This window comes from Camellia sinensis, chromosome 8, assembly GCF_055761805.1.
Source record: "Camellia sinensis isolate YWXY chromosome 8, ASM5576180v1, whole genome shotgun sequence".
In the NCBI taxonomy this organism is placed as follows: domain Eukaryota; kingdom Viridiplantae; phylum Streptophyta; class Magnoliopsida; order Ericales; family Theaceae; genus Camellia; species Camellia sinensis.
This window is the reverse complement of record NC_138968.1, coordinates 103,863,438-103,874,275: the sequence shown is the minus strand read 5'-3', so window position 1 is coordinate 103,874,275 and position 10,838 is coordinate 103,863,438.

Sequence of the window (10,838 nt, the reverse complement as noted above, 5' to 3'; positions counted from 1 at the left end):
TCAGGAGAAACTTGGGTTTTCCTTTGAAGAGTATGAAGAACATGATCATTTGAAAGATGGATGCAAGCTCACAACTTGTTACAAAAATCTGAGTTTTCATGCCAAGAGTTCAAAACATAGATCTGGGTACTCACGCAAGAAGGTTATGCAAGAACAAACATAAAAACATGGTTTTCGTTCCACTCTCTCGGATCAAAACGAGGCTTTTCTTTAAGAACACATGGAAAACCATTTTCTCTTTCCAAAACCAACTTCAAAACGATGCATGATATGCAAAACAGATCCGATCGTGCAATGCAGCTAGATAATCAGCAAGAATAACCAAGGGAGATCAAGATTCTAACCTCAAAACTCGGATCCAACGGTTCAAGCCACGAAGATCAAGCTTGGAAGACTACTCTCACTCAAGAACTCTTCTCTAGAGCTTCTCTCTCTAAAACAAAGATTTGAGACAAGAAAATGATTGTTCTAAGTCTACCGGCTGCCTTAACAACAAGCTCGGACACGTGGCGTTGCCGGGTTGGCTCAACTCAAAAGGTGATTGATGGATAAGACAGTCTCTGACAAAACGTATGCAGCAAGCTCGGGTAAGACACATCGGCAAGGAGATGACATCGGCTCAAATCAAGGATCCAGCAACAGGATAGAAAAACATCGGCTAGGGAGGACGACACTTGACTAAGCTGTGCCACACCTTGGCCGGGGTGTGCCACATCTCGGCCTAGGCCATACCTGCCTGCGGACAAGGTTCAAGTGCAAAACATCTCGGCAAAGAATGCCCGAGGTGAAGATGGGGTTGAACAAGATCACAAGATAGTTCTAAGCACAAGGGTCAAAGGCGGACTAAGCTCAAGATGATCTCGGCTACACACACACACTAAGCAAAGAATAAAATCATGCAAACAACTTAAAGCAAAACAAGACAAGATAAAACCTTCAAATTAACATGACAAGCAAGACCATGCAAGAATGTATGCAAGTATGACAAGAATAAGGTGAGGGTTGTTACAGTTCAAAGTAATTTACTGAAAATTTACTGAGTAATTTGCTGATTAATTTACAGAGAATTTACTTGGAATTTACTAAGTAAATTATTGGGAATTTAAGGAGTAATTTACTAAGAATTTACTAGAAATTTACTGAGTAACGTACTAAGAAATTACAGGGAATTTACTAAGAAATTTATTGATAATTTACTGGGAATTTACTAAGTAATTTACTGAGAATTTACTGAGTAATTTACTGAGAATTTACTTGGAATTTACTGAGTAATTTGCTGAGAATTTACTGAGTAATTTACTGGGTGATTTACTGAGAATTTACTGAGTAATTTACAGAGAATTTATTGAGTAATATACTGAGAATTTGCTTAGTAATTTATTGAGAATTTGCTAAATCATTTATTGAGAATTTACTGAGTAATTTACAGGGCATTTACTGAGTAATTCACTTAGACTCTACTGAGTAATTTTCAGACTCTACTGAGTAATTTTCTGAGTCATTTACTCATAAATTACTAAATACTTTACTGAAAATTTACTAGGAATATACAGAGTATGTTACAGCGTAATTTGCTGGGAATTTAATAAGTAATTTACTGAGAATTTAGTTGGAATTTACTGAGTAAGTTACTGAGTAATTTATTGAGAATTTACTGGGAATTTACTGAGTAATTTACTGAGCTATTTATTGAGAATTTACTGAATAATTTATTGAGAATTTATTGAGAATTTTCTGAAAATTTACTTAGTAAGTTACTGAGAATTTACTGGGAATTTACTGAGTTACTTAGAATTTACTAGGAATTTTTTGGTAATTAACTGAGTAATTTACTGAGAATTTTCTGAGCAATTTACTGAAAATTTACTGGGAATTTATTGAGTAAGTTACTCAGTAATTTACTGGAAATTTATAGAGTAATTTACTGAGAATTTATAGAGAATTTACTAAGTATTTTACTAAGAATTTTCTGGGAATTTACTGAGTAATGTACAGAGTAATTTACTGGGAATTTACTGAATACTTTACTGAGAATTTACAGGTAATTTACTAATTAATTTACAAAGAATTTGCTAAGTAATTTACAAGGAATTTACTAAATACTTTAATGAGAATTTACTGCGAATTTACTGAGTAATTTAATGAGAATTTACTAGGAATTTATTGAGTAATTTACTGAGAATTTACTAAGTAATTTATAGAGAATTTACTAAGTAATTTACGGAGAATTAAGTGAGTAATTTCCAAAGTAATTTAATGAGAATTTATATGGAATTTATTGAGTAATTAACTAGGAATTTACTGAGTAATTTGCTGAATACTTTATTGGGAATTTACAGAGTAATTTACGGAGAATTAACTGGGAATTTACTGAGAATTTGAAGGGAATTTACTATGTAATTTACAGAGAATTTTCTAAGAATTTACTCAGTAATTTACTGAGAATTTACTGGGAATTTACATAGTAATTTATTGAGTAATTTGGTGAGAATTTACTGGTAATTAACTGATTAATTTTTTGATAATTTACAAAGCAATTTACAGAGTAATTTACGAAAAATTTACTGAGTAATTTGCTGAGAATTTATTGAGAACTTTCTGAAAATTTGCTTAGTAATTTACTAAGTAATGTACCTTGTAATTTTCTGATAATTTATTGAGAATTTACTAAGTAATATACTGAGAATTTATAGAGTAATTTACTGAGTATTTTATTGAGAATTTACTGATTAATTTACTAGTAATTCACCGAGTAATTTATTGATAATTTACTGGGAATTTGCTTAGTAATTTCCTGAAAACTTACTAAGAATTTACTGAGTATTTTACTGAGAATTTACTGTGAATTTACTGAGTATGGTACATAGAATATACTAAGTAATTTACAAAGAATTTACTGAGTAATGTAATTATTGATTTACTGAATAATTTACTAAGAATTTACTGAATACTTTACTGAGTAATATACTGAGAATTTATTGAGTAATTTATTGGGAATTTACTGAGTAATTTATTAAGAATTGCTGTGAATTTACTGAGAAATTTACTTTGATTTTGCTGGGAATTTATCGAGTAATTTGCTTAGAATTTACTGAGTAATTTACTGAGAATTTCCTAAGCAATTTACTGAGAATTTACAGAATACTTTACTGAGAATTTACTGAGTAAGTTACTGAGTAATTTACTAAGAATTTATAGAGTACTTTACTGAGCATTACTGGAATTTACTTAGTAAGTTACTGAGAATTTATTGAGAAATTTAAAGAATGATTTACTGAGAATTTACAAGGAATTTACTAAGTAATTTATTGACCAATTTACTGAGAATTGACTTAGAATTTGATGAAAAATTACTAAGTAACATACTGATAATTTTCTGAGAATTTAATGGGAATTTACTTATTAATTTACTAATAATTTACAGAGTAATTTTAAGGGAATTTATTGGGTAATTTATTAAGAAATTTACTAAGAATGTACAAGGAATTTGCTAACTAATTTTCTGAGTATTTATTGAGTATTTACTCAGAATTTACTACTTAATTTATTGAGAAATTTAATGAGAATTTACAGGGAATGTACTGATTAATTTACTGAGAACTTTCTGGGAATTTACTGGGAATTTACTTAGTAATTCATGGAGAATTAACTGAGTAATTTACTAAGTAATTTAATGAGAATTTACAGGAAATTTACAAAGTCATTTTATGAGAATTTACTGGGAATTTAATGAGTAATTTTCTGAGAATTTATTGGGACTTGATTGATTATTTACAGAGAATCTACTGGGAATTTACTAAAAAATTTACTAGGCAATTTACTGAGTAATTTACTGCAAATTTACTAAGTAATTTCCTGAGAATTTACTGAGAAATTTACTGAGTAATTTACTGAGAATTTATTGGGAATTTATCGAGTAATTTGCTAATAATTTACTGTGAAATTTTCTGAGAATTTACTGGGAATTTACTAAGTAATTTACTGAATAATTTACTGAGAATTTACTGTTAATTTACTAAGTTATTTACTGAGAATTTACTTAGTAATTTATAGAGAATTTACTGGGAATTTTTTGAGTAAGTTACTTGGAATTTACTAGGAATTTGCTGAGTACTTTGCTGAAAATTAATGGAAATTTACTGAGTAATTTACGAAGAATTTATTGAGTAAGTTACTGAATAATTTATTGAGAATTTACTGATAATTTTCTGAGTAATTTACTCTGAATTTACTAGGAATTGACAGAGTAATTTACTGAGAATTTAGTGGGAATTTAACAAGAAATTTGATAAGAATTTACTCAGTAATGTATTGAGTAATTTATTAAAAAATTACTAAGCAATTTGGTGAGAATTTACTTGGAATTTTCAGAGTAATTTACTGAGTAATGTATTGAGTAATTTACTAAGAGTTTACTGAGCAATTTAGTGAGAATTTACATATAATTTTCTGAGTAATTTACTGAGAATTTATTCTGAATTTGCAGGGAATTCACTAAGTAATTTAGTAAGTAATTTCTTGAGAATTTATTGGGAATTTACTGAATAATTTATTGAGTAATTTATTGAGAATTTATGGAGAATTTACTGAAAATTTACTAAGCTATTTACTGAGAATTTTTTGAAAATTTACTAAGAATTTACTTAGTAATTTACTGAGATTATACTTGGAATTTACTGAGAATTTCCTGGAAATTTACTAATTAATTTACTGAGAATTTAATGCGAATTTACTAGGAATTTGTTGAGTAATTTACTGAGAATTTATTTTGAATTTACATGGAATTTGCTGAGTAATTTACTGGGAATTTACTAAGAATTTACTAAGTAATTTATTGAGAATCTGCTGGGAATTTACTAAGTAATTTACTAACAATTTATTAAGAATTTATCGGGAATTTAGCGAGTAATTTTCAAAGTAATTTATTGAGAATTTACTAGGAATTTACTAAGTAATTTACTGAATAATTACTTTGAATTTACTGATAATTTATTATGTAAATTACTGACAATTTAACGGGAATTTTCTGAGACTTTATTGAGTAATTTACTGGGAATTACTAGGAATTTACTACGTAATTTACTGGGAATTTACTGCGACTTTATTGAGTAATTTACTAAGAATTTACTGAGAATTTACTGGGAATTTACTTAGTAATTTACCACAAATTTGCAAAGTAATTTATTTAGTAATTTGCTTGGAATTTATTGAGAAATTTACCGAGACTTTACAGGGAATTTATTAAGTAATTCAATGAGAATTTTTTGAGAATTTATTGAGAATTTAATGAGTAATTTACTGAGTAATTTACGGAGAATTAACTGAGTAATTTACTAAGTAATTTAATGAGAATTTAAGGGGAATTTAATGAGAATTTATTGAGAATTTACTGAGTAATTTACTGATAATTTACTGGGAATTTAATGAGGAATTGATTGAGTTTTTACTGAGTAATTTACTAAGAATTTCCTGGGAATTTATGGAGTAATTTACTGAAAATTTACTAGGAATTTACTGAGTAATTTGCTGAGAATTTTCTAAGTAATTTACTGAGAATTTACTGCAAATTTACTGAGTAATTTGCTGAGAATTTTCTAAGTAATTTACTGAGAATTTACTGCAAATTTACTGAGTAATTTGCTGAGAATTTGTTGAGTAATTCATTGGAATTTACTAGGAATTTACTGAGTAATTTACTTAGAATTTACTGAGTAAGTTACTGGCAATTTACTAAGTAATTTACTGAATAATGTACTGAATAATTTACGGAGAATTTACTGAGTAATTTACTAAGAATTTACTTGGAATTTAATGAATAACTTATTTAGAATTTAGTGTGAATTTTCTGAGTAATTTTTTTATTAATTTACTGAGATTATACTTGGAATTAACTGACAATTTCCTTGAAATTTACTGATTGATTTACTGAGAATTTACTAGGAATTTACTGGGAATTGGTGAGTAATTTACTGAGATTTTATTGAGAATTTACAGGGAATTTACTGAGTAATTTATTGGGAATTTATAAAGTAATTTGTTGAGAATTTACTGAGTAATTTATAGAGAATTTATTGGGAATTTACTGAGTAATTTACTTAGAATTTAATGGAAATTTTCTAAGTAATTAATTGTGAGAATTTAATGAGAATTTCCTATGTAATTTAATGAGAATTTACTGAAAATTTACTGAGTAATTTACTGAGAAATTATTGAGAAGTTACTGCATAATTTACTGAGAATTTATTGACTTATTTACTGAGAATTAACTGAGTAATTTATTGAAAATTTACTGCGAATTTACTGAGTAATGTAGTAAGAATTTATTGAGAATTTATTCAAAATTTACTTACTAATGTACTGGGAATTTACAGAGTAATTTATTGAGTAATTTACTAGGAATTTACTAGGAAATTTACTAATTCATTTACTGAGAATTTACTAAGTAATTATTGAGTAATTTAAAGGCAATTTACTGAGTAATTTACTTAGTAATTTAATGAGAATTTACTGGGAATTTACTGATTCATTTACTGAGAATTTACTGGTAATTTAACAAGAATTTACTGAGAATTTTCTGAGTAATTTACAGAGAGTTTACTGGCAATTTACTGAGTAATTTACTAAGAATTTTCTAGGAATTTAATGAGTAATTTACTGAGAATTTACTGAGTAATTTGTTGAAAATTTAATGAGTAATTTACTAAGAATTTACTGAGTAATTTATAGAGTAATGTACTCATTAGTTTTTTGAGAATTCAGTGAGCAATTTACTGGTAATTTACAGAGAATTTAGTGGGAATTTACTAAGTAATTTACTGAGTGATGTACTGAATAATTTGCAAAGAATTTATCGAGAATTTATTGAGTAATATACTTAGAATTTGCTAAGTAATTTACTGAGTAATGTAATGAGTAATTTGCCGATAATTTGTTGAGTAATTTACATATAATTTACTGGGAATTTATTGAGTATTTTACTGAGAATTTATCGGGGAGTTTAGTGTGTAAGTTAATAAGAATTTACTATGTAATTTACTCAGAATTTACAAAGTAATTTTCTGAGAATTTACCAGGAATTTACTAAGTAATTTGCTGAAAATTTACTGAGTAATTTATTGGGAATTTACTTAGTAATTTACAGAGTAATGTTGTCACGACCCCAAACCGCCCCTAGTAGTTTGGTGCCGTGATGGCCAGTAATCCGTAATTACCGAAGGCCAACTTCCAAAAACTAACACAATTAGAGTATGAATATAGGGGCTCACAAATGCGGAAGCAATAAATCAAATACAAGTGGTCCATAAGAGCTGTGCATAGATCAAATGCAATGTCATTCATTTGTACAACTTGAATACAGCCAAGAAAAATACATATTACATCTTGATCAAAAGGCTTCTTGAGCCGACATATACAAAATACAACAATTACAAGCCAAGAAGCATGATTTTCAAGAAGTGCCGACATAATCATGAGACCAAAACAAGCTATCAAAACAGTCTAGGCGTCGCCGATGTCCTGCCCATCACCTACATATAAATAGAGAGGGGTGAGCATAAATACTCAGTGAATGGTACTAGAAATAAAGGTTTTGCATGAATATAGCCGAAGTCTTTAAAACAAACACTTCGAACTTCATCAAGGAATAGGGTGAACCGTATTCACCAATCAATCTTACTCGTATCAAGGATGCTTACTGACATCGGCAAAACAAGGGATGAACCGTATTCATCAATCGAACATTTCAAGTATCAAGGGATGCTTACTAACATCGGCAAAACAAGGGATGAACCGTATCCATCAATCGAACATTTCAAGTATCAAGGGATGCTTACTGACATCGGCAAAACAAGGGATGAACCGTATTCATCAATCGAACATTTCAAGTATCAAGGGATGCTTACTGACATCGGCAAAACAAGGGATGAACCGTATTCATCAATCGAACATTTCAAGTATCAAGGGATGCTTACTGACATCGGCAAAACAAGGGATGAACCGTATCCATCAATCGAATGTCACAAGTCTCAAGGGTTACTTAGGCCCGTAGCCCGATTTAACAAGGACCGTATCCTTTTATACTTAGTACTGCGAAAGTTTAGAGTCCTCCAGCACAATGGACTTGTGTTACTTAGGCCCGTAGCCCGATTTAACAAGGACCGTATCCTTTTATACTTAGTACTGCGAAAGTTTAGAGTCCTCCAGCACAATGGACTTGTGTTACTTAGGCCCGTAGCTCGATTTAACAAGGACCGTATCCTTTTATACTTGATGCATCAAAACAAGAGCTATTGACTCATGCTTAATCAAATCACTTTCGTCAAAACAAAGCAAGCAAGATTTATCAAAACAAGTATAACATAGCTTTATCAATAATACCACTCACCTAGTTCTTCAGGTGTAGTCTCAAAGCAAATATCAAAGACCTACAATCACATGGCAAATCACATTCTCAAAACAAGCTTTATATGCATGCAAATGATCTCGACATTCTTAACAGATCCAAGTAAACACCAAAGCAAAACATGCTGGAAGCTTAAACACTGCTCTCGTCTCATGAAAACACACTGGGCACCGTCCAGGATTATGCCGAGGTCCCATCAAACAAAGTCGGGAAAAACCTGGGTTTCCCTTTGAAGAATATGAAGAACACGATCATTTGGAAGATGGATGCAAGTTCACAACTTGTTACAAAAATCTGAGTTTCATGCCAAAAGTTCAAAACATGGACCTGGGTACCCATACAAGAAGGTCATGCAAGAACAAACACAAAACATGGTTCTTGTTTCAGACTTTTGGATCAAAACGAGGCTCTCTTCAAGAACACATGAAAACCATTTTCTCTTTTCAAAACCAACTTCAAATCGATGCATGACATGCAAAACAGATCCGATCATGCAATGCAGCTAGATGATCAATAACAACAACCAAAGTAGATCAAGATTCTTACCTCAAAGCTCAAATCCAACGGTTCAAACCACGAAGATCAAGCTTGGAAGACTTACTCTCACTCAAGAACTTCTCTCGCTTCTCGCTAGAGCTTCTCTCTCTAAAAACAAAGATTTGAGACAAAATGATTTGTTTCTAAGTCTACCGGCTGCCTTAACAATCAGCTCGAACACGTGGTGCTGCCGGGTTGGTTCAACTCGAAAAGGTGATTGATAGACAAGACAAGTCTCTGACAAAGCGTATGCAGCAAGCTCGGGTAAGACACATCGGCAATAAGATGACATCGGCTCAAATCAAGGATCCGGCAACAGGATAACAAAGACATCGGCTAGGAGGACGACGCTTGACTAAGCTGTGCCACACCTTGGCCGGGGTGTGCCACATCTCGGCCTAGGCCATACCTGCCTGCGGACAAGGTTGACTAAGTGCAAAACATCTCGGCAATGAATGCCCGAGGTGGAGGTGGGGGTTGACCAAGATCTCAAAACAAATCTAAGTACAAAGGTTCAAAGGCGGACTAAGCTCAAGATGACCTCGGCCACACACACACACCGAACAAGGAACAAAATACGCAAGCAATATAAACAAAACAAGGCAAGCAAATCCTTCAAACAACATAACAAGGCAAGATCATGCAGGAATATATGCAAGTATGACAAGAGTAAGGTGAGGGTTGTTACAAATGTACTGAGCAATTTACTGAAAAGTTAATGAGTAATATACTGATAATTTACTGAGTAATTTATTTAGTATTTTATTCAGAATTTACAGGAAATTTACTGAGAATTTACTGAGTAATTTACTGATTAATTTACTGAGTAATGTACTGAGTAATTTACGGGGAATTTACTAAGTACTTTACTAAGAATTTACTTGGAGTTTCCTTAGTAAGGTACTGAGTAATTTACTAAGAATTTACAAAGTAATTTACTGGGAATTTACTGGGTACTTTGCTGAGAATTACTGGGAATTTACTAAGTAATTTATTGAGAATTTATTGGGAATTTTCTAAGTAATTTACTGGAAATTTACTGAATAATTTATTGAGAATTTACTGCAAATTTACTAAGTAATTTACGGAGAATTTCCTGCGAATTTACTGAGTAATTTGCTGGGAATTTACTGAGTAATTCATTTAGTAATTTACTAAGAATTTGTTGACAATTTACTAAGTAATTTATTGAGTTTGTATGTGGAATTTATTGAGAATTTCTTGCAAATTTACTGAGTAATTTATTAAGAATTAATAGGAATTTATTGAGAATTTACTAGGAATTACTGAGAATTTTTTGAGAATTTACAGAAATTTTACTGAATAATTTACTAGGAATTTACGGAGTAATTTACTGAGTAATTTACAAAGAATTTGCTGGGAATTTATTGAGATTTTTTGGGTTTTACTGAGTAATTTACTGAAAATTTTACTAAGAGTTTAATGAGAGTTTATTAAGAATTTACTGAGTAATTACTAAGAATTTACGCAGAATTTACTAAATAATTTACTGAGAATTTTTCTGGTAATTTATTGAGTAACTTATTGGGAATTTACTGAAAATTTATTGAAAATTTGCTGAAAATTTGGTGAGTAATTTATTGAGAATTTACTGAGTGGTTTTCTAAGTAATTTACTGAGAATTTATTGAGAATTCACTTAGTAATTTATTGGCAATTTACTGAGAATTTACTGAGTAATTTACTGGGTAATTGACTAAGAATTTACTGAGAATTTATAGGGAATTTACTAAGTAATTTAATGAGAATTCCCTGCGAATTCCCTGTGTAATTTAATTAGAATTTCCTAAAAATTTACTGAGAATTTACTAAGTAATTTATAGAGAATTTACTGGGAATTTATTGAGTAATTTACAGGGAATTAACTGAGTAATTATCTA